Source organism: Perca fluviatilis, chromosome 15, assembly GCF_010015445.1.
Source record: "Perca fluviatilis chromosome 15, GENO_Pfluv_1.0, whole genome shotgun sequence".
NCBI classification, from domain to species: Eukaryota; Metazoa; Chordata; class Actinopteri; order Perciformes; family Percidae; genus Perca; species Perca fluviatilis.
In genome coordinates, this window is record NC_053126.1 from 13,692,942 (window position 1) to 13,715,276 (window position 22,335).

The window sequence follows — 22,335 nt, forward strand, 5'->3', positions numbered from 1 at the left end:
ATCCATCCTCTGGGCACCGTGAATGTCTGTATAAAATGTCATGGCAATCCATCTATAACTTATATATAGATATTTCAGTTTGGACCAAAGTGGTGGACCGACCGACATTGCCATCCCAAGAGCAATGCCGCTAGCATGGGTCAAAACTGTTAAATCATCCAGGCCCCTTAAATGATTTACAAGGTGAAAAAATAATGAGTGTTCTATAAAAGTATTCGATTTTCTTTGCAACATTCAACAGCATACCAAAAGACTGTTTAATGTGTGCTTTTAATGGACAAGGTCTTGGAATTCTTCCTTACCAGCAGTGAGCTGGAGGCCAAATGGAAATAAAGATTATGATTGAAAACACTCAGGTTAAGGTTGTCAGTGGATTTAACCATTGGAATGACTCACTGGTCTAAGGCTAATGAGTGAGCATTGTTTGCAAACCCACACAATTAACAGGCTGACCACCCATGTGTTTTATAGGTAGGATGCGGGTAGGGGATTGATGTAACACACACACACACACACACACACACACACACACACACACACACACACACACACACACACACACACACACACACACACACACACACACACACACACACACACACACACACACACACACACACACACACACACACACACACACACACACACACACACACACACACACACACACACACACACATACTGGCCAATAGCTGGGAGCTGTTATGCAAGGTCCCATGCTAACAACACAAACACATAAAATAGCTCCACTCACGTCACGGAGGCCCTATTATATCAATTTACTCAGAGAGAGAGCAAACTTCCTAGTGAAATAACAGGATAAACAATGCACGCCCTGGAGGTCAATAAGCTTGAACTTCTTTTTCCTTCCTACACTGTTTTAACCTCCATTAATCTAGAATTTTTGAAAAATATACACACATTTTTAGAAGTTGTAAAAGCAGTTCAGCCAATTTAGTCTCTCATTTACCAAAGAAAAAGTAAGACAGAGAGTAGAGAGATGAGGCTTAATTGCGAGCATATATGTGTATACCAGGTAAAAGGACAGATAGGATACTTAGATGTCAGATAAGAATAAATGCCTGCAGTTGAAAGAATGCATGCATGTTTCTGTCCTCTCAAGAAAGGCATCTGCAAATGTCTATGTATATGAATAAGAGAGAGCAGAGTATGTGTGTGTGTGTGTGTGTGTGTGTGTGTGTGTGTGTGTGTGTGTGTGTGTGTGTGTGTTTCTTTCCTTTCCTTCCATAAAACAGTCCCCCCTTTCTTCCCCTGGCTTTAAGAGAAACCTGGTCTCTGGATGGGTTCCAACTTTGACGCTCACACTCAGCCTGCACTGCTCAATGGCCCCTATTGTAGTTTCAAGGGACCTTTTTTTACAATCATCAACCCAAAAGAATTCCACATGAAATTACTTCTGAGTAAATATTTTTGTTACTCCCCTCTTTTCGGTTTCTCTCTTACTCTCTATGTTTTGTTTCTAATTTATTTCCAAATTCAGGGCTGTGAGAAGGCAGTCAAGGACAATGTGTTAAGGCCATGTGGCTGCAAGTAGCGTTTTGTTTCCCCTTTTACACAAATTACTTTTTCTGTCTCTTTCTACCTCTCCGTTTTCCATCTTCCAAATAGCCCTCCTGCCCACACAGCACAGCTGACCTCCCAGTAACCTCAAACCATCTATCCAACCTCAGCCAAGAGTATTTACAGTCAGCACTCGGAGGCACGAAATAAACTCCTTAAACATCACAAGATGAAGCATTGAACACATCATAAACTACAAAAAGATGACAAGGAAATTACATCTGCCATGATACAAAAAACTAGCAGCAGAAAATGCTGACTGCTTTATTAAATTATGAAACAGTTTTATAATTTCTCCCAACACAAATCATAATTTGAAATCTCAAACTTTTATTCTTGAGCTGCATTCAGTTTCTGTGATGTTGCTACATGTTTATGAAAAAGGAACAGAGAGTAAAAGAGTAGAGATGGAAAAGAAGAGCTGAGTAGAGAAAACACACCACCACTTTGTTTTTGGAACCTGGTTCTCTGGCTCCAGTTTTTGGCCCTCTGTTTCCCCTACAGTACTCGCTCCAACTCTCCTGCCCCGCATCCCACCTTACCTGCCTCTAAATCTTTCTGAAGCACTAATAACAGATGAAGGGTGGTGTGCCACCGGTTCCTCTCTTGCCATACAGCTGCCAGTCTGTGCCAGCAGATGGCCCAGATGCTGCTCTGACAAAAAGCAGCGAGGGGAAAGATGAGAAGTGAGAGAGAAAGAAAAACAGGAAAAAGAAAGCAAAAAGGAAGAATTTGACTTTGGTTAATTCTTGGCTAGATACATCAGCAGGCAACTCATTTCACATGCTGTTTAGTAGATTATTAGATATAAAAACAAATGGCAGTGTGATTTACCCGGCCTAGATATTTAGTTCCATCCTATAAATGAAATAAAATGTCATACGGGAAATGGATAATGCAAGCTGGCAGGTAAGTAATGTATGAAATTAGTGAATCAGGGTTAAACATTTGTGTAAACATGCGTCTATGCTGGGCCGGCCTGTGGCCTAAGCAAAATACAGTATGTGAATGCCTAAAGCCACGTCCATTACTGCGGAGCGCCTGGTTGCGTTCTTGAGGCTGCATCCTAGGCTCCAAAGATATCAGTTCAGAGTTTAACACTGTCCAGCTGCAGAGAAACCTGGTCACAATTCAAGATCTGAACACCTTATCCTACAGCCTGTCCTTTCTTTTCATCTTGCAGTCTCACTTGTCAGTGGCTGTGAATGTTTCAATTATGCCAATAATGCAAAAAAGGTTTACAAAAACGCACATCCAGACGATATACTTGGAACTCGTGAACATAAATTTAATGAACAAGAGCTTGACGTTCAAAACATCACTTGCTGGTAATTTAATATATGTGGATGGGAACATTATCTAGTGTTTTCCAATAACTACAATAGACTGTGAATACTTTTACCAGTGTTATGGATAATTAGTAAGGCTGTAACTAATAATTATTTTCATTATCAATTTATTTTCTCCACATAATCGATTCATTATTTAGTCATGAATTGTAAAAAAACACAAGTTCCCAGATCCCAAGGTGATATTTTCACATCTTGTCTTCACCCAAAAGTCCAAAACTCAAAGATATTCAGTTTACTATGATATGTGACAAAGAAAAGCAGTAAATCCTCACATACAAGAATCTGGAACCAGAGAATGTTTGTCTTTTCTTTCTTCATTATTTTTGCTTGAACAATTACTGAAATAATAACTTTACTATCAAAAAAGTTGCAGATTATTTTTTCTGTTGATCGGTTAATCAACTAATCATTTCAGTTCTAATTACTGCCATTCTTAAGTAGAGATGGTAAGTTTCAAAAAAAAAAAAAAAAAAAAAATTATTATTATAAAAAATAAATAAATCAATCAGGACATACATATATATATATATATATATATATATATATATATATATATATATATATATGTCCTGATTTATTTATTTATTTTTTAGGTTTATTTAACAGGGACAATGCACACTAATAATACATAAAGAAAATGTACAGTGTGCCAGAATTAGCCAAAAGGCTACTTTACATCTGCTGTCCCTGGACAGATTGTACGATGTCACACCTACAAAGATAAAAGGATTATAAAAGTACATATAAGTTTAGTCCAGTACAAGTAAAATTGACTATCAATGTTAAAAGAAATAATCAAGTATATAAACAAAAACAGTTGATCAATATCAACATCAACACCAACACACATACAAGCCACACTGTCAGCCCAACAACCTCATAGGCATAGCACAATTGACACAAACACAAACCGGCAGGACAGGAAAGACTAGATAGCAGCAAGATTTTGTAACTACATGTAATGTTGACAGTCCTGATTACCTGTTAGCCACTTCCTTAAGTTAAATGTAAAAGAAACATAAGTTTTAAAATTCCTAATGTGAGTAGGAATGAGGTTCCATTCACGAGCAGCCCTTACTGAAAAAGCTGTTTGACCGAATACACTTTTCCTTAGCGGAACAATGCAGTCACCTCTTGCTGCACTCCTTGTAGGTCTGTGAACATTTAGTACTGCGTTTACAAACTGGCTCAATACATGTGGAGCCAGTCCATGTAGAATATGGGATGGGACACATTCATCCTTGAGTTTTTTTTTAAAGAAAAATATGTAATCATATATATTATACATGCAAACATATATGGAAAACTGTGTTCTTAGAAAACTTTAAGTCATAAACAGATGTAGAAGAGGACAGTGCAGTGTTATATTCTCTACTGTGAAATTACTTTTTTGTGTCTTAATACCTACTGACCTCTTTATCACGTTTTTAATGAACCTGCTGTAAATTATATTTAGTATCTTCACCTTGGGCCTTTTCCTCCCACTTTTTCCATCATGACAATTTATAACTAAATTGCTTACTTTTTTTGTAGCGCTAATGTAGCTACAAGACTGTGGTAGACAAGTCATCTGGGCCCAAGTTAATTAAGATGTAGAGAGAGGACCCCAGAGCAAAATGTGACTTAGTACCACAAACAGCCTCAGGCTGGTCTTAGGTTTATAAAAGTAGAAAGAACGTCAAGCTTCATGAGCACAATGTGTTGAAAGACCCAAATAAATAATAAATATAAATGAGGAAATCAGAAATGGAGAGTAATGATCCAACCAATGCTGTAAAATAAGGAGAGGATGGAAAGAATTAGATGAAATTAAAGAGGTGGAGCGATGACGACATGCCAGGGGAGAAGAAAGTGGAGGGACATTGTTACTGGGCCACATGCAGTGAAAAGCTTATCAGTCTTTGCAAATGTACTGACGAGGAAGTGTGTGTGTCTGTGTGTGTCTGTGTGTGGTAGTGGACAGAAAGGAGGCTGATGAGGGTGAAAGGGGTGCAGGAAGGGGGAAAATAATAGCACATATTGGTTAAAAACTGATTCATAATCTATGCCAGAAGAGTCCGTCAAATCCAAATAAGCTACCTAAGACTGGCAAATGAAGCTAATAGTTGAAGCGTGGAGCTATCGTTTAAACTAATCAGATCCCGTTATTCTAGAGTAAGCACATGTAAGAATAGCTTATAGCTTTCTCTAAATTCACTGGCAGGAGGACACAGTTTCTTGGCCCGTCCTTTTTCTTAATTTAAACTAGGTATAACCATTTGAATGCAAATGCACAGTAATTGAGGTCAATAACTCCCAGGTCTCTCTGGGGTGAGTACAGAGAGGTCAGGATGTCAGCTAGTCCTGAAAAGGTTGCTTGCCTCTCATGGCCTTTGTAAGAAAACAGCTGTGATGTAAGGTGATGAAGGCCTGAGCAGCTGTTCATGGAGCTAGCAGTTAGAAACATCAGAGGCAAGCGAGGAGCCCAATTTTAAAACTCAGTGGTGAATTCCACTGATTGTCACCAACAACTACAGTTGCCACACTAGCGTCTGGCAAGCCTCAGGCTTCATACAATGCTTTCTTGTTTGTCAGGGGCCAAAAACCTCAACACTTCCAACCAAAACCGTATCCAGACAAAAGAAAGAGGAACACAAGACAAGTGTCAGTAACGGGCAGTCATCATTTCTAGGTTGCCTATAAATAATCCTCTGGTTACAGTTCGGTTATTCCAATACATCTTTTATCACACACACACATCAGAACTGCTGTACTGCATGTACTGTAACTTGATTGAGGAGGCAAAAGATTGCAACATCAAAACATCTCTGTCTGATGAATTGTGTGTGTGCATGTTTGAGAGATGAAACAAAGGGCGAACCCCCATCGACCTCCTGTGACTGGACACAGCGACGCATTAAAATGTCCATGGGGTTTATGATCTAATAGTCACTGTAAGTCTCATGAGTCTCTGCAATGGGCCACACGTACATCCACATGAAGGTGGGGGGCATCAGCAGGAGGAGATCATCTTGACACAGCCTGCTTGGCAGAGTCCCCCAGTACTCAGAGATTTATTTCATCTCACCTCCGGCAGAAGAAACATAAGGTATACACACACAAAGACTTACACTCATAAGGTTAAACATAGGGATCTATGGTTGTTTGTGATAGGCTGTAAAAGGAATGCAGTACCGAGTTCAGGTCAGGTAAGCAGATGCTAAGTCTGGCATGCTATGAAGGCTTTATTTACAGTATATTATTTAACCGCAGCTGCTCCCTGCTGTTGTGGCTATATATATATATATATAAAAAAAACATGTCCACAATGCCATAAAAAAAACTATAGTTGCAATTACAGCTTATAAATCATGATGTAAATATTTTAATAAGAGCCACACGAGGCATCTGCATCATGTACTGGAATGGATCTTAAATTAATACTTGGAGCTATTTGACATAAACAGAGCCAAAATTATGACCCAAATCCCTCATCTAAACAGCTATATTAAGACAGAAAACAATCTCTCATGCGCTTCTGCCCTACTTCTTTCAACAGGAGGCAAAAGATCACTGGACATTGTGTCTGGTTTAACTTGAAAACCATCGTCCACTATTACCTCTCTCTCCCTACAGACGTACAGCAACAACAAAAAAACCTGCATCACAAACAAAACAGCAGAAGCGTGACCTGCATAACTTAAGAGCAGCACACTGACGGGGAGAAAGCCAGGCCTTCAAGGCCTCAGGGCCAAGCATTCAGGCCTCTGATACATGTACACCCCCCCTTAAGACACCAGAAGACATTCATCAAACTCTGCTGTGTACACATCCTGCGCTAACTTTCAAACTCTAGTTGCATCATGGCTGCGCTGTGTATACACATCTGCAGATTCCACGTTGTTTGTGGCTGGAGCTCCTGCCTAATCTCAAACTGAGCTGAGCTATGCTGTAACGTGGGTGGGCATATTACGGGTACAGGCAAGTGGAGAGAAAAGAAACATTCCACTCATATTAGCTCTACCATCACCAATCCAAATAGGTATACCTAAATGGAGGGTGGCGACAGGCACGGATAATGTGCCTGTAATCCTTTTTAACACCGTATGTGCTCATGGTGTCTCTATGGTACACAGCATGATTTACATATATCTCTTACAGGATGGGAACTCCTCCCCACATGTCGTAGTGGATTAGATGCTACAAGTAAGTTTTGTAAGATGCATTGTTTTCATGGACAAAAATTGGAATAATATCACAAAAAGCATCGAAAGGATCACGTAAGGGAATAACCAGTTAAAAGACGTGTTAAACGATTGCCTTGAACTATGTGTACAGTGTGTCGTCCTAATGTGTTCTGGCACAAAGGTTGACTTCAGTAATCCACATCAGTCACTCTAATTCCATTTCCCCCAAAAACACATCCACATGCAGTGTTCACTGGCAGATAATGGCCGTCTCAAACATCCTGCTGTCACAGGGCTGAGGCCACCTGACCTCTGACCCCTGCATGTGAAGTCTAACTCTACATGGGCCATCAACTACGGGCCAACAAACACCTGTTTGTTTCGAACAGCGAATAACACTCAGAGGGAGGGGTAGATTTCAGAGGGAGTCATAACACGCAAAACGTTGCTCTGCTAATCCTGCTCGTGGGGAGGGTCTGGACAGTCACAAGTGTCTGGGTGCTGATTAGTAGTGAGCCGGTAATTGGTTGCAGACCAGGATCAAGCTTTTTACAGACGGTTGTCTGGTAATTAGGGTACTCGTTTACATATCATGAACAGTTGGGCTAAACAGGGACAAAGAGACACACAGACGCTCCTTTATAGATCTGAAGTCAACAGTGATACAAACCTATTTACAAGTACATTTTACAGGTCAGCTTATGCAAACTCTCCATTTGCTTTCCAAAATGTTTGAAATAAACCGTATTTATAAAAAAAAAAAGGTAGATCCTGTAGATGAAGATTACAAAACACTGAAAGTTCAACCTATGTCAAAATAAGAATATAGAAAAAAATCAAGTAGCAACTGTTTTTGTGTGCAAAAACTGGCTACATTTAATTATTTTCACAACATGTACAATGGACCACAATGGGAATAAGTATTGGACTTTATAGTGTAATTCTTGTAATTGTGTGTGATTTAATTTTGTCCTTAATATTATGTCAAATAAACTAAAATAACGATGCATGTTTGCGTTTTGTTTATCTTCCCCACAACTCAGCTCATGAATCGAATGCTTTTAGATAACCGACTCATATCTCTGACGCCTCAACTTCTTTGATTGCACAACCAACAACGAGTTTTCAGAAGTATACCGGTTTGCAGCTGCATTGCTAATCAACAATAATACATATTTTGCATAAAAAGTAAGTGGACTAAATGGTCGGTGCAAAATATGATCTATCTGACGCAAGTCTATGCGAGTTGATTTTCATGCTGCAAGGATCAAGTCAATGGTATGTTTTGGTAAATGACAGGCAGCAATTTAAAATACCCAATTTGTATTTCATGAGCTAAAACATGCAAAACCACCAGTAAGGTCCTTTAAGTATGGCCTAAGCTCTTCACTGCCTCAGTATGTGAATGCACAGCCACAGCCAACCTCTGTCCAGTCCAGTTGCAGTGACGGACGCCAACGGCCACTTACAGCCCACAGCTGTCCGGGGATTGGCCAGGGTCGGAGAGGGCATTTCTTGGAGAGAGAGGGTGGTGTGCCAGAGATGGGTGGTGCTATGCTCACAACAACACAGTGAGAAACTAGCCACCGCATAAGACAAACATAAACAGGGACACCCGCTGGGCAGGCTGACGCCGCGTGCCTGTGTGGGTGCCTGCCAGCCTAGGCTGTGGCCTGGGGGTGTGGGCATGGCGGCTGAGCAGAGCACCCCGGTAGGCAGTCGATGGGTTCACCCCAGTGGAAAGTCTGCATCAGCCAGCTCGGAGCCCACTGTGGCTAAGAGAAGGTAGCAATTCACCGAGCCCCCCACTAATGTAGCCATCACTTCCCAACCGACCACAAGCTAAATGTATCCTCCATGCACAGCAGAAAATAGCATAACCGTGGGGAGGGAGAGAGGAGGGATTGGGGGGAGACTGATATAAAGAGGGGGAGAGGTGATGAATGGCCAAAATAGAACTGAAGTTATTATGGCATGACCAAAGAGAGAAACAACTTCATAAAACAAAGGAATGAATATCGAAAGCAAGATAAGGAGGAAGACATGAAGACACTGAAGGGGGGGTCTGAAAGATGGATGGAGCACTCCTGATAAAGAGTAAACGACGGGGGAGGGGTGGTCTCTCCAGTTCAACCACCACATATTTTCCCTCGAAAGGGATATAATTTACACAAACCCACTAAAGGTCAGGAGCAGAGCATGTAGTGCCAACTCCATCCAACCAGCCAACACAGTTTTTCTTCCTCTTCTCATTTCTGTCCGTCTCTCTTTCATTCTGTCCCCGTCTTTGTCGGTCTGTCTATCTATCTTTTGGTCTCTCTAAGCATCCTTTCCATCTATTTTTATGGGACCTAATCCAATCACTGTGGATTTTAGGTTGGGAGATGCTTGTGTGTTATTCAAAGACCTTGTGTCTTTTAGCAATCTTGTTTTTTGCAGTTTGCGGTTGGCAAAAAGCGGTTCCACTCTAGTTTCAACGTCTCACATCCCCCATCTTCATTACGGTCAAAACACAGAAAGAGGAAGAGAGGAAAGATGTAGTATAACAGCAAAGGTGGAATGGGCATGGCATATAGGCTGGGAAAAGGAAGAATTTAAGACATAAAGGCGTTGTGAACAGCGTATGTGAGTATTGCAGGTAAAAGTGGAGCAAAGAATAAAAGGCCAGATCATAGGTGTTCTCCGTCACGGCAAAATCACCACTTGCACAAAATTTCACATCAGGCAGCATTTGCCGCATTGCTTTGCCTGCTAATGTTATCTCCAGTCAGTCTCTGGATGTTGCCATATCTTATGAGAAAGACAATGACAGCATTCAAAAATTCAAAGTTGAGAAAAGAAAGCTGGTAGTGAAAAATAAAAACCTAAAGACCAACACTATCACAGGACAAAGACAAATACTGCTCAAGAAAACATTGTGGAGACACGACCTCTTCCTCTAACCAACACTAAACAGAGCAGCAGAGCAACATTTCTCAAGGCCAGAAGGTTGGACCAAGTTAGATGGTCACCTCTTAAAGTTCAAAGTGTAAAGACATCTGTTGACAAAAGACTGGTGTTGAAGTTGAGAAGACTCAAATGACCGAAATCGCTGCATGTGTTTATGTGTGTGTTAGTTTGCACAGTAGTTGGCTTGTAGCTGACCGTGGAGACAGCGCGCAGCCTACCAGCTTACAGCTGTGAGTCCCCACAGCTTCACAGCAGCAGTGGACCGTGGAAGCACCATGATGGCCAGGATGTGTGGAGAACAGTTAAGAATAATACAGGCCACCTCACCAGCGCACGTGTGTATGAAATTCTATCACAATTCGTCCATCAACAATGTGTTTTTTCAGTCCAGTGCTAATGAAAGGATTGCTCCTCTAGAACACCACCCAGGCAGGTCAGAGTGAAAGACCCAGCAGCTCCCCTCCTTTGTCCCTTTGGCCTCTAAGGAACAAGTGGTCCCTTAAATATTTTCTTGCAACTGGGCCTCCCGCTTTCTCCAGGCTGGTCTTTTGGTCAAACATGTTTTTCTAAGGTGCTTTGTGAAGGAGTTGCCCTTTCACTCTCACTCCAAGACCCAATCCACACAGCTGGCTTATAAAGAAACCCACTGGAAAGGGAAAACAGCAGGATACAGTAAACATGTAGGTACAAAACTGAGCAGGCACACCAGCTTTACAATGTCTGTTTTTCAGTAGCAAAACACTTCCTACTTACTGGTTTGGAAGGAAAAGAAAAAAGGAAAAGAAAGAAAGCAGATAGAGATATACATTTTTCTAATAGAAGACAAGACATTGTAATCAATCACTACACTCAGGTTGTGGTGGCTTATTTAAACTAAACTGAATAAAGAGCAACTGAATAAAAAAGGGAAACTGTTTTAAAGTGTACTATCTTGTTAAAGTATCACCTATGCTGTGTCTGTACGCATGGCTAAATAAAGACACGGATGATTAAGTCTATGTCACTCCACCTGTCAAACCCAGCTGAGTGATGATGAATACTGTTTGCCGATGGTCTACTTGTGCTGAAAAAGGTAAAGAAATGGCAGACCCGTCCAGGCATGTATGTGTGTATATCAGCGTGGCTATACTATGAGAATGCATTTGTGTGTGTGTGTGTGTGTGTGTGTGTGTGTGTGTGTGTGTGTGTGTGTGTGTGTGTGTGTGTGTGTGTGTGTGTGTGTGTGTGTGTGTCTGACCTATCCAGCTTGATGGTAGGAATGAAGCCTCTCCAGCTCCATGGTTGGGCAGCTGTGTGAGAGACACCTGTGCCCCATATGCCCTCAACACACAAACAGAACATGCATTGGAAGAGAGCCCCCATGTTGGGGTTAATGGCATTACCAAATCTCTCCCTGTGTCCCCCTCACACATTTCAATGGATAACGGACCAGGACAGGAACCACTTTCAGGTGACTTTCGCAATGGGTGCTATGGGTGAGAAAATCCACAGACTTTATGGAAGACAGCAAACACCACAGCAAAGCACCACTTTACAATCATCCATGTAGGTCTCTTTTCCTACACCAGTGGTTGCAGCAACACTGGCAGGTCCATTTTCGCTCTGACATCACAATTCAACAGCTACTAAATTGAAATGGAAGATTAACATGCTAAATGAGTCTTGTAGTGTACCAGGGATGCCTTAAACTTGAAGGGACAGTTCACCCAAAAATACATGTTTTTACTACATATTTTTTTTGTGCTATTTTCAATTTGGTGTGAGTTTCCCAGTGTTGGAGATATCGGCCGTAGCGATGTCTGCCATCTCTTGAATGCAATGGAACTAGATGACGCTCGGCTTGTGGTGCTCAAAAAAAAACAAAAAAACATTTGAAAAACTCAACAGCGATGTCTTTTTCCAGAAATCATGACCAGGTTATGGTGCGTTCTTTTTGTCTTGTAATCGCGACTAGTAGCTTGAGTGTGACGTCACATCCATGTCGAAAAACGAATAACCGCGGGTTGGTGCGTTCTTTTTGTCACACAATACTACGAGTCGGAGAAAAGATGGATTTTTGTAACATTTTTAGTAACATTTAGGATTCTATTCACCCAGTTATTGACATATTACACAAATATATTTCACAGTTTGATACATGAAAATTACGTTTTGAATAACGTTAACGTTAGGCTACTGCTCTGCTTTCTGCTCAAGACTCGGCTTAAAGCCATTGTTGTCATTTAGCAACCGAGCGTCTCTAGCCAATTTCAGCTGCACAAGCTACAAAATAACTAATTAGGCGGTATTTAACTCCTAATAAGACTGTAGCGACATGCCTATAGGTAGCAGTATACAGTGCTATGTTTACGACTTCTTCATTTGGTTACAACAAAGACAAAAGTGCTTAAAATTGTAGAAAACCACAATGTTTACTACGTGTGATGCAGGTAGCCATCTTTGAAAGTGAACTTGGGGTCGTCTGAGTTCAGACGACTTGACGAGTCGTATATACGACCTCGGGGCGTTCTTTTGCAACTTCCGGTTCGTAACTCCGCAAAACAACTCATAAATCGACTTCGGTGGACAAAAGAACACGCACCACTACTCAAGATAATCCACAGACCCGATTGTGAACGGTTTCATGTAGGAGCTATTTTCTTTCTATCGAACCACACCTTACAACCCTGTCTCTGCGCAGAAGGTGGCGAACTCATGGACGAGAGGCTCATCCTCATTACAGAGTAACATGTAAACATGAGTTACATTAATTAGTAACATTAGCTAGCTCAGGAGTGCTAGCAGTATCTGTTAGCTATAAACTAATCTCCACAAGCCATGTCAAACCATAGGCCTCCGTCTTTAAATATGCTTCCTTCTGCGTGAATGATGCGGTTGGCGGGTGTAGTTCGGTTGAAAACTGTTCCTACTGCTCACAATGGATTTTCTCGAGTAACATTGCTGGTGAGTTTTTAGGGCTGGGCACCGAACGTCGATACTTTTATGGCACCAAAAAAGAAATACTCAGAGTCTATGGTAACGGAAAATTATTTATCTTTTGGTGCAAAATTTCGGTTACCAAAAGCGTCTGAGCGCAAGCTTATCTGTCCTCGCTGCATATTGACAGAGAGCGGAGCTCCGACACACACACACACACACACACACACACACACACACACACACACACACACACACACACACACACACACACACACACACACACACACACACACACACACACACACACACACACACACACTGCAGTTTTGTTGAAGTCACAGTGAGTCACAGCAATGCCGATAAAGTGGTTTCAAGTGTGGTTAATTTTTTTCAAAACAGCATTTGCTTCGATATGATAGATATAGATGATACGAAAGCAATCACGAGGCTGTTGACGTTACACTTCCTGTGAGACAAGCAGGCACAACAGTGGTTTCTATGCCCTGGTAACTGACTGACCGGCTGAGGTTGTAAGGTAAGGCAATTTTACTTCTACAGCACCTTTCAGCAACATGGCAATTCAATTCCATTCCTTTGCACTTAACTCACACCAAAACAATCTAGATTGATGAATAGTGCTAAAGGTAAAAGAAATATGCATTTTTGGTTTTAAGGTGAACTGTCCTTTTAAAACAGTTTCTAAATCAACAATTATGATGAGGTCTGCTTTCCTCATCTTTTGTGGCCAGGGGAAAAAAGTATTAGACAAAGGACGGCAAAGGCACAATAGAGGGCTTACACTCCCAACTCTTACAAGACTCCCACTAGTCCCCAACTCTTCAAGCCCCTGCCACCGCAGCCTCGCATGAAGCTTTCATACAATAGCTGACTGACTAATTGACCTTGCTGATATAATGTTAGCTGGCTTCAAACGGAGGAGATTCAGTTGATGTTTGAGTAGGAAAGTCCACGGAGGATTCTTCAGAACACACAGACTAAGGATCAACTGGTGTTCCCCCTGAGGGTCCTTCATGTTTTCTTCTTTTTTCCCCACTGCAACTAATTTCACAATGGAGAAATTATTTCCTGGCCACCATCACCTCCTCAACTCTCCCACCAATTACATTTTGATGACATTTTTTAATCTGCTTAGGCCAAGTGCACTTAGACAGATGCACACACAACCTTTGGCACAATAACAAGGAGGCTGTGCAGGTTCAGAGCAGCTTTTGTTGTCACAACATTGCCATAGAAACAAGAGAAATTTGACAGGCAGTGATGCTGTTTAGTCCTTTCTCTGCTATTTTCTTCTGTTTTGTCCACACACTATTAAGCAATGAGTGTGTGCACATACACACATGAACATAAACAAATCTAGTACATGTAAGTACAACACACTAACCCATGTGTCTCAACCTCCGGTGCTTCGACACGATTGGAACACAGCGAGGCATTAGAGCATCCAGTCATATGACCAGTTATGTAATGAGAAAACTTGTGTACACACACACACACACACACACACACACACACACACACACACACACACACACACACACACACACACACACACACACACACACACACACAGACGGTGAGCAGCGGCATGCCTCAGCACCTTTCCCATTAAACTAAGCGTGGCATATTACTTCTGCCTCACTGACATGTTTCCACAGTGTGGGCAGACATATACGGCCCAAATGGGAAGTGACATCAGCCAGGAGCACATGTGGCCCACCTTCCACCGACCAATCAGGGAACCTCTTTGATAAACACTTTCCTTCTGTTTTCACAAGTTTCCTTTTCAGACAGTAGGTCTGCCAATGAGGGGCCCAGGATCACTGATTTCTATCACGGAAACATGATCATAAAAGACAATACAATGAGCAGACAATCCACCTAGCAGCTCTCTCTATGAAACAATAGGAAAAGTCTGCTCACTCAAACTCACTTTAAAGAAGAAGGAAAGCTGGGCTGGATTTTCTTTTGTGCCAGATGTGGATGGGTGTGCTATGCTGATGTTAGACAGACCATTTACAAATGTGAAAAATCATTGGCTGAGATATTATGAGATTAGATTTGGCATCAGTATTGGCAGTGACACCATTTGTTGTTGTTTTTTGGCAGAATTTAAAATGAAATGGTGATTATGGTGTTCAAGTGCCAAAAACCAAACATGATGGGATAATTGGCTGCTCAAATGTTTCTTAAGGAGGTGCATTTCATTTCATCATTGATTCATGCACAAAATGAGGAACAAATAAGACATCATGTGGCTGAAAAATCACAATTAGGTGGCTCCAACCACTTTTGATCAAATGGACTTCCATGTTGACATGTTAGAAGTACCACAAGTTTAATCTCGGTTTTATCTCGGACTGTGCAATTAAGGAGGGTCTATCTATCTCCGTACATATGAATTATGTGAACACAAGCAACTCCTGCTTGTCTGTGTGCATCAAGAACACAGTCTCTCGATCACTCCCTTTGTACCTTTATTATTCTTTGTAAGACTATGAGGTGAGCAGTGACAAGCTGCCAATCTGCCGCAGTCCCAGAGGCAGCAGTGGAGGCCAGGCTGCAGGGCGGGGGTGGGCGGGGTGGAGGGCAGAGGAAACCATCTACTAATGGGAAACACACTTCTCTCCATCGCTCAAATTGCTCTTTCTACCACAGCAGAGAGAGGTGGCAGGCATCCAGGAGGTGACTGGCGTCTAGAAGTGAGGCATGATTTAAAAACGGGAGCTCTGCCGTGCCACGGTTCCTGATTCTCATGAAAGGGACAATCATGAGTCTTATAAAACACATGCATGTGTTGAAAGAGAGTGAGGGAGAAAGAAGAGGTGGGTATACAGTATAAGAACGCATAAAACAGACAGAAAGGAAGACATAGTAGACAAATTAAATAAAAAATAAGTACATATAAGGGAAATTAAAAGCAAAAAGATGAAATGGAGATACCAGAAGGCTTGAAAAACAGTAGAGATACTAAAGATAATTATATAACAAATAGGGCATTAAGGCAACCTTGTGGATTTTTTTTACACAAGCTACTCCTAGTTTGGAAGATCTCCTTGAACCTGCCATTGCAGCTCACTTCAAAAATAGCAGTCCATTACATTAATACTTAATAGCAGTGTGTTTAATTATCACCTAGCATTGTATCCGTGTATTGTGAATAATGGCCTGTGCTGTTTCCACTTTGGTCCTGTATCTTCTGCCAACCCATCCTTCTTCACATCTCTATCAGATGCTCAGTGACTGGATATTATCTACCCCACAGAGAAGGGGAAAAAGTGCTGAAATGGACTTGGGATGGCCCAGAGTACTGTGAAGGCTTTTAGGAGGGCAAAGATCCCAAATGTTATTTGCCAATGCATTTTTAATAAGGGGGGTGGGGGGGAGCCATTTTTCCAGATGTTGAGGAAAAGCTATATCTGCAGCTGCAAGTGCAACTTGGCTGCTGTTTTTGTAAAGGATGGAAAGTAAAGTCTGACACTGTCTCAAACTCTTAAGACAGAGCGAGGATCCAGAAAAAACCATCCAGTTTTGAGTCATTTGTGCAATTACCTTAACAGCATTAAGACTTGCTCAACTGCCACGTAATGCAGAGCAGCGTCCCTCGACGAATCATCTCCAGTTTAGTCTGCATGAAATTATAATCAAAACCATAAAAGAAAACAAAGGTGAATGGGAGAAGACTAAGAGGAGGTAGTAAGGAAGGAGGTAGCTGAAGGTGGGAGGGGGAGAATTTTTTCCTATTTTCCCTTCTGTGGCGAGTTCACACAAAAGGGTCCTTCTGATCCCTGGAGTGCTGAGCACATACCTGCGGGATGAAATCAAAACCCTCTGTGAATTATATTAAATATCCCCTGCCAAACGCTCCACATAGTTCCATGTGTTTTTTACCAGTTCTGAGAGGAACCATTAGGCTGTGCTCTAAAAAAAACCCCAACAACACTTAATTAGAATCCCAGACACCAGCACCTTCAAAAACTCAGCTCCCTTCTTCCATTTCGTCTGTGCAGGACAGAGAGAAAGAAGAGTGAGGAACAAAGGAGTGGGGGGACAAATGGTAACAGACAGAGGGTCTAATAGATGCCCAGATAAGGATATAAAAAAAGGATTCACTGAAGGATAGCGGCTGTATTTTTGACAGGTTCGTAGGGCCCAGGAATAAAAGGACATTTGCTGTTTTAGGTGATCACAGGGCATGAAAGAAGAACAGATGACTTCTTCAATAAGGTGTTATGGAATAAAAGAAGTTGCCACATGAGCTTCCATGAAAAGCTCATCAAAGCTCATAGAGAGACGATATTTTAAAGGAAATTATTTGAAAAAATGGGAGGGGATTTCAGAGCTCCCTCCTACTCCTTTTTCATCCTCTTTTCCTGGTCGAACTCCTGCTCCACTGAATCACAAACTGAAACCCCAAATGACTAACAGATTCCAGACACCATGTTTCAACTGTCAGGGCACAGAGTTCAGGTTCTTGAACAGAGCGTGTGCGGTCAAATCTTTACCCTATACCCTCCCCCCAAGGCCATCCTGGAGAGGGGGTGCAGCAGCTGACCTGTCGACTTGAGCCTGAGGATCACCTGAATACTGTAGTTTAGCCTTTCCCTCCACCTTAAACATGACTTTCCGAGCTGGACCCAAACAACAAAGCTCCATTCGCTATTAGAAAGTTAACTTTCAGGAAAAAAAAGGAAGGTCAAACGATCGTTCAACCATTCTGTGGCATTTTTTTGGTCTGGTTTGGTTAGTGGTGCTACAGCTGCACCTAATCCCCACAGGAAAGCCTTCATCTGGGACTGATTTTAGAGTGCTTGGGCCAAGGTGGGAGAAAGGGGGGACTGTTCAGTAAAAAGACTGGTTCCCTTCTGGGGCATAGGCCTCTTCTCGATTCATCTGATTAAAGGGAGTTTGGCTCAATTACACCCAATGACTGGGCCCTGCTCCCAGGCACAACCCTGGTAGGAAAACACGCAGGAATAGATTGTGGAGAGTCAATAGAGGGTGCGAGTATGTGCATCACACCTGGGGCACTCCCATGCATAAACCACAAAACTTCTCTCTTTCGGCTAACAGCACAGTCTGTCAGCAGTTCTTGCCTCAGAGGGTGAGTTCTTTGTGTAACCTGTGACCGGGTTGGGAAAACAGTAGGGTCGGCTCTCCGGGGACGGGCTTATGTCCTCTCCAATCGGCAGGATGGATACTAGTTGGCACACCGGCTCACAGCGATCGGTTTTAATCAGCCTCATGCCAGAAGAAAAACAGAGCAGCCATGATGAGGAGTAATAAAAGATGCATGTGTGTATATGCCTACACATGTCATCTTGTATGTGTTCATGTGCTTGAGGAGAAGAGCAGAACATTGGTAGTGACTGAGGACAATTTAAGGCCACAACTTTCTCTGAGATTCAAGTTTCGTCACGCTGAATTCGGACCAACTGACCCCTTGCACTGTCATGTTTATGACAAACTACTTTACAGGCATGCATCATCAAAACTTTGCTGTGTTCACGGAGTGTGGTGAATCTGTGTATATAGCTGCTAAAGCGGAGGAGAATGTATAATTATCATGACGACTCAAGCATTTACACGGCAAGCTGGTTGCAATCGTGCCCAGTTGTAAAGTTCACTGATTGCAGCTGGCTTAAAAGGCCCAATTAAACTCATTATCATAATTCAGGTTTATAGAGTATGAGGGAGAGAGCGGTACACAGAGATCCCCGCTGTTCTCCAATGTCCAGATCTGTATGGAAAATGGGCATGCAGTAATAGCTACCTCTGCACAGTTAAAAACACCCCTCTCATGCTCATCACCCTCCATCCCTGAATTTTTCAGTCTCCATTTCAACCCCAACTAAAACATTTCCCCTCCATTATTCTCCATCCAAATTATATTCCACCCACAACCCCATTTTACTGGCTCTTGCTCCCGGGCCTCTTTATGTTGTGACACTCCAAAGAAAACAGTACTACCGAATGTCGATGACGAGCACAGCTAACCTGATACAAGCCAGCCCGCTGCTCCGATCACAAACCATGTTTACCATGGCCCTTTTAATAAAAAACAGGCAAGAAAAAAGAACAAATCCATCTTTATATGAACCCCAGGCCTAAAATGACAAGGAGGAAATGCCCTACTCTGGATGTTTGACTTTAAGCTTCCTCAGCTGGCACAGTTTAATCTATCAAGTGCAAAGAAAAAAAGAAGAGAAGGTCTCCTTTTGATTATGGCACAGTCTTTGTCATAGCTGCTTCGTAACACATAAGACATGCTGAACTAAAATAAAATTCCACACAGAAAATCCACCATAATAACAAAGCAGAAACAAACAATTGAAACCCTGATGGCCAAAGGGAACTTGAGGATAGCCCGATGTTGGAGGGAACGAGCTAAATTATAGAAAAGTATGAAGCGACCGGCATCCTTGGTTCTCGGAGCGATCTGCACACTGTTTAACTTTTCCTGCTACAACGGGACTTCAGCGCGAGACTAGAGGTAGCCTTCTCTAATGCTATCACTGTGCAAGCCACAGACATAATTTGGCCTGTTTCCATGTAGTTACATAATCACTGATATGGTCATAACCACTACAGTGCTCAATTACCTATTTTTGAGGGGGAATAAACTTTAAGTTTTCGTCGCGAAGGCATGACCTGTTCTCTGGAGGAGATAGCCAGAACAGCGGCCGCTTGGTGGATTGTTGTGGGGAGCGGGAGGCAACGAAGGCGGGGAGGAAGCAGAAGCAAGGATGCCGGTCGGGCCTGCTAGTTCGGCTAAGGGAACTACCACACAGATCGCCACTGCCAAGCCTCCTACTCACCAACACCAGATCGATCACACACAAAATGGATGAGCTACAAATACACAAGGAACTGCTGCGTCATGATTATTACAGAAGCCTGGCTGAACACAAGGCAGCTAGCAGCTAGCAGGGCAAGCTAGCTACCGGCAGGATAGAGACAGGGTAGGTGAATTGAAATAATGTCTGGGTTGAAAACGCATCTTAATGTCACGTAAGGGCCATGTTCATGTTGCACAGACATTTTAATTGCATTTTGTGTCTGTTAAGAGGCACAAAGGCACTCTAAAACTTGCCCTGACAACTGCCGTTTAAGCTAAGTGGAAGCTCATAGACGTACCTGCAGCTACTCCGTGATGACTGCATCGATTCGGCTTGTTGTTTTTTTTCCCCTTCTATCGACTGTACTCGCATATTTCGATATCAAGATTCACAATCAAGATCAATGTAAAAATTGGCCGGAATTCTCCTTTAAGAAACTCACTGCACAGTGACATACTGGATAAATACTGACTAGCATGAGTGGAAAGAGGCCCAGACACAAGCCTCCATCCCCCAATTGCATTTTAAAACACTGATTTAAAAAAAGATGCAGTGAGACTGAATAAACAGCCAGCAATAACAAACATTTTGACCTTGCCCATTACCTAGAAACAGGCCAGACATTTCTGTTATCAGCGTTTGCTGATTGCACACTACGTCTAGGAGCTATTTAGCTTCATAGTGTGTTTGGCCAGCGCTAAGATGGAAATGACTAAATAAGAAGTAGTGATTACATTTCCCCCCCAATTTAACTCCTGAAGCCTTGTTTGTTCTTGACAGTGTTCTGGATGTTTCCCACTGTGGACATTAGCGGACAAGAATGGAGCCTTGGCCTGTAACAGCAGCTTTGGTCAAAAGCCCAGATGGGACCTTGGTCAAAGCTGCAGCTACATTCTAACATGGCAAGAAGCTAGGAGGAGGCGGGGGAAGGATAAAGAATTAGATGTGGGAAGAGGGATGAGATGGTGCATAAAAAGCTGTTCATAAACATAAGGCTCCTTTGTAGACCTTTTCAACAAGCCAAAAAAGTAAAAAAAATAAAAACTTATTGCAGATTAAAACCAGCTTCATGAAAATGACACTAAAGTGGCTGCACCAAAGTCTAATATAGCTGTTCTGTTTGAGGAAAAAATAGACAAGGGAAGAGTTGGGAGAGAGAAGCATGAAGGAAATATTGTGGCAAAGAAGATGAAACACCAGAATGGCAGTAAAGGGCAAGGTCTCATCTGTCATTTGATTGCCTACCTGTTTTATATCAGTGTTGGTCTACAGGCATCTGGAGGGGATGTGGCCTTGGGAGCGATCGCTCCCTGACACAACATCCCAGCATATGATAGCATGACTGAAATGATTTAACATGTCAGAACACACCCCAGCAATTACGTTCAATAAAAAAACATATATATAATATATAGTATATTGATTTAACTAGTATCAAAATACAGGAAACCAATAGGCTTTTCTCAAATTCAAAGCTATTTATCTAATAAAGTGTATATGGTGGGCTCTCCTGCTGATTCAAGTAAGTGTGAACAGACAATTAGAAAACCAGACAGTGGCTGAAGGCTTCAGGAATGCTTAACAGCTTGTCACCAGATGAGAAGGGCACTAGAAATTGTCACATTGCTGGTACATTCTCTCCAAGTTGTGCCATCATCACAACTACAAAACAGTGGCCACAGACACTGAGTAAACATTCCTCTGTCTACAAGCAGAGACACCAGGGAGACAAACCTTGCAATGAAATTAACTAATTAACACTATCTTCCGTGATTTTAGCAGACTCCCAGTTCCTGATTTGCTGTGTTTTGCGGGGATTTTGTCTAGACTTTGTACTAGTATGAATATCACAAAAGAGAAACATATTTGCTTTGGTAATGGGAAGCAAAAAAAAGTGGCATCAGATATCCTCCATTTCCACGAAAATGATGCTGCCACCAAACCAAACCAAACCAAACTAAACTAAACTAAACTAAACTGTCTCACTCAAATGAAAACTTAAAAAGCAGTTCATACTATTTACATACATTTACATTGTACTGTACATCTTCACACTTTCTGGTCCTTGCTGCAACCAAACATGGGCACATACAATACTCTCAAATACCTCTGCCAAAGAACAGATGTGGAATATGTGCTGCCATAACCTTAACACAGAGAGCTCTGTGCAGCTACAGCTCTGCCTTTACTACAGTAATAATAATGATAATACATTTATTTAATCCACCATAGTGCACTGAATCGCCTGGCAGAGTCCGGTCTGCTCTAGTTTGTAAAGACTTGAACCTGAAACCTGTTTATAATAGCACTAAAATGCATGAGTTGGAATTGACAAAGGAACCCTCACTCCCACCCTCTCTCTTCTCTTTCCTGCTCCATCCTTCCATTCCCCTCTTCTCTGGAGCCCGGCCACGCTGCCACTCTCCTCCGGTCCTCCGCAGCCGTGTTTGGAAAAATAAAAATAAAAAAGCAATTTGGAGAAGGTCAGGAGCAGAAATGACACGCAATGAG

The 22,335-nt window shown here is 42.1% G+C and overlaps 1 protein-coding gene across 1 annotated transcript in view; it reads right to left on the reverse strand.

Moving 5' to 3' along the window:
* coro7 (coronin 7) overlaps positions 1-22,335 on the reverse strand; it is a 111,794-nt gene that overhangs the window by 56,133 nt on the left and 33,326 nt on the right. The gene's annotated exons all lie outside the window — the stretch shown is intronic.